This window comes from Beta vulgaris, chromosome 3 (genome assembly GCF_026745355.1).
Source record: "Beta vulgaris subsp. vulgaris cultivar EL10 chromosome 3, EL10.2, whole genome shotgun sequence".
Classification (NCBI taxonomy): Eukaryota; Viridiplantae; Streptophyta; class Magnoliopsida; order Caryophyllales; family Amaranthaceae; genus Beta; species Beta vulgaris.
In genome coordinates this window covers 33,301,029-33,304,611 of record NC_079204.1, presented here as the reverse complement: position 1 = coordinate 33,304,611, position 3,583 = coordinate 33,301,029, and the positions used below count along the sequence as shown (strand labels likewise).

General features: G+C 32.8%; 1 long non-coding RNA gene across 1 annotated transcript; it reads right to left on the bottom strand.

The window, feature by feature from the left end:
- Positions 1-352: 352 nt before the first annotated feature.
- Positions 353-2,891, bottom strand: LOC104901997 (uncharacterized). Its single transcript, XR_791300.4, has 3 exons — positions 2,230-2,891; positions 1,372-1,439; positions 353-581 (listed from the first exon to the last, which is right to left on the bottom strand). It is a non-coding gene; the product is annotated as an uncharacterized LOC104901997 (long non-coding RNA).
- Positions 2,892-3,583: the final 692 nt, after the last annotated feature.

Genomic DNA, 3,583 nt, shown 5'->3' with positions numbered 1-3,583 from the left:
CCGCTGATGGTCTTAATGGTGATGAACAATCCACGTAAGGAGAGGTACTTTCTCCTAAAACATAATTTCAAAATAACCAAAGGAATTTGAAGATCCCGATAGGTTCTAAATCGATGGTCACAACTCTAGGTCTCAGTCCTAGACAACTCAAGGTTAACCTCTAAGACTAACCTAAAGCCCTACACCTTTGCACGAAATTGGTGGTAAATACTATAGACCACTCTAAGCTCAACTAACTATAGACTCTAGCCACAATCTCGAATCGTTGGCTCTGATACCAACTGTAACAACCCTGAATTTCCACTTTATTTAGAAAACATATTATAGTACAAAGCATGGACAATTCAAGAGCTGTTATGCCGCAGTTATTAAACATTTAATAACAGCAAGGCGAAAGGTACTACTACTAATACATAAATTAATTATTAACTATTACAACTAAAAGGAAATGTAATTAATTAATACACTCCTATAACAAACCATAATTCTAAACTATTGCAGCGGAAGTCTTAACTTTAATAAATCTACATCTAGGTGAAATCAACGCTCTCACCCCAATATAAGCTAGTCACCATCAAGCCCTGCACATTGAAGACATGTAATATCAGCCAAAAGGCTGAGCAAGATTTCATACCAATAATACCTTTGAACTATCCAATGTGCAGGTGAAATACATACATAGTATTCCACAAAATCATTTCAATTATACAACATTCTAACTTGAATATAATAGACAATCTTCAATAATTCAAATCCACTTTACTTTCTTTCTAAACATTTTGTAAAACTTTCAAATATAACTCCTTTGAAATCTGTGAGTAGGAAGTAATAAAAATCCAATGAGCTAGCTAGGCTCACTAGATAAGGTAAACACCAAAGTCCCTAGTATGCATACCCCTAACTTGATAACGTACCAAGAAGGAAGACAAATGGCAAGAGTATTGATCAACATACTCCCAACTACTAAAATATATTGTTGAGACACTGTTAACTAACATACTTCCAAACTCGGAGAATACCGCTTACCGGAACCCCACAATAAACTCTATAAACCTCGTAAGGGTGAGGAACTTCCTCCTTTCAAAATCTCAACTTGGTAACATAGAGGAACTTCCTCTTTTAATAATCTCAAACTTGTCTCACGAGGAACTTCCTCCTTTTAACAAACTCAAACTTGTCTCATGAGGAACTTCCTCCTTTTAATAATATCTTAAATCATCTCATAAATTATTTTGATATAAAAACATAGTCAAAACAATTTAAATGCTCCATAAATAGCATCGCAAAAACGATTCCAAACCCAATATAAATCACAAATCAATATGAAATACTTTCTGTAATAAATTGTACAAGCTTAGTATGAAATCTTACCTTATTAGCAAACCACTATCAACCAATCTCAATTACAAGTCAAAAGGGTTCCTCTACCAACCCGTGATCTACAATACAATAATATATATATAGTATAAGTCATTTAATCATATACCTAGAGTTGACTCAACTCAATCCAAGACAAAACTACTTATACCATCATATAAACAATATACTTAATAAGCAATTATCAAACCACTATCATAATTCGATCACTACTACTTCTACATGTTAAAGCATAATACACACTAATAATTTATAGAATATTTTATCACTGTTATTAACCTCCATTACCTACCCTTACACGCATACGGTACTACCCGCATACAAGACTACCAAAACAGCATGAACTTGCAGCAATCATAACTTCTAGTATACAACTCCGAATCACGTAATTCTTGTGTCTAAATTCATTAGCTTTTCGAGCTCTACAACTTTCATGAAAGAACCAAGGCCTAAAACTTACTGTATCAATGAGAAAATTCGCCCAAACAACAGCAGCGAGCAAAACACAACAACAATTGCAACCACAACAACAATTAACACGATTACACCAACAACCTTCCAAAATTTCTGCTCAACAACTGTAATAATGACTTATAATTTGAACTAGGCAATTAACAACAATCCCACATATCACATATTTTAGAATATACTTTAGAAACAATAATTTCGCAAACCCAACTCGAAAATACATTAACTAAGTCGAATTAAACATGAAATATTAAACCAATTATACAAATTTCACATAGTAGGAATTTCCCCCAATTCGATTTTGTCATGAACCCTAATTTAACAATATACCCAAACTTTGAAACTTTAACAAAACTGAAAATTAAACTTAGGATTAGAACTTACTTGAATAGAGAGATGAAATTACTCAAGAAAAAGAACCGAAAATCACTTTTTTTTTTTAATCAGATTTTCGCCCCCAAAAACGTCCAATTTGAAACCCAAATTTTCACTCTTTGAAATACCCACAAAATCAAGTATTGTTGAAGGTAGAGGAAGGAAGATTGATGTGTGATAAACGTTCAACAAAGTTTGTGAATTTATGGTATTGAATCAAGAAATAGGAGAAGAATGAATAGGGTAGAAGATGAAGTGAACCAAAAGAAAGAAACCTTTCTTTTGTTTTGTTTTGGCTGGGAATTACAATCCCGTAGCCTTTGTTCTTCTTTTTTTTTTCTTTTTCTTTTTCTTTCTTTTGGTTTTAAACTCCTTTTTCCTTTTTTTTTTCTCTCTTTTCTATTTGTTTTCCTTTTATTTTCTAAATCTAGAGGTGTATACTTATATGATAACCTCTTTTAGAAATATAAAACTTAGTTGACCACTCTTGAACTAAAGCCAAAGTGAGAAAAATTAATATTTTCATAAAAGAAATAATTTAATTTACTTTCATAAAATATTTAATATACAAATAATAAGCATATAAATAGGTACAAAAATTGTGGGGTGTTACACTTTTGGGACAAATCTGGTTGAAGGGAGATTTTGGGCGATGTGATCAATGCATCTGTTTTCGGGTTTTATGGTGAGAGGATTCAAGTCAAGGTGGAGATTTGTGAAAATATGCCTTGAATCGTTATAGTAGAGCTATCTAAGATATGGCGACTCGCGGATTGCAGCACGACTCGCGGCCAAAATCGCCGAGAGATTACCGCAACTCGCGCTTTTGCGAGAACTCTTCGATGCGTGTTTAAGTTAAGAGTTATTAGCCGGGTTAAATTACTATTTAACCTAATGTCGTTTATTCGACTAAGATAGCATATATAACATCTGTAACTCTGTTTTCCCTCACATCATCATCAATAAAATATTCTCTCTCACTCTGCCATGGATATAGTCAAATTGATGAACTACGTAATTATGTTGTCTGTTTTTATTGTTTTTGCATTCGTTATTTGTTTCTTTCTCACGTCCATTATAACATGATTGACATCAAATTACGGAGGTCCATACATGACTGGATAAGATCGATTGAATACCTAGTTGTACTAATTGGGTCGTACTAATAAAGTCGAGAAAAGGTAGATTTGAAGTGGATAATCAAGCCAGACATAGACTTCATTTAGCTCTCTTCATATTAATAATGCCAGATCTATGGTCTCATGGACATGAACAAATCTATCCCAATTGCTCTTAAATTTTAGCACTTAAAAGTTAGCTTCAATTTAACATATATGACAGTAAGAAAATATTATGATTAATG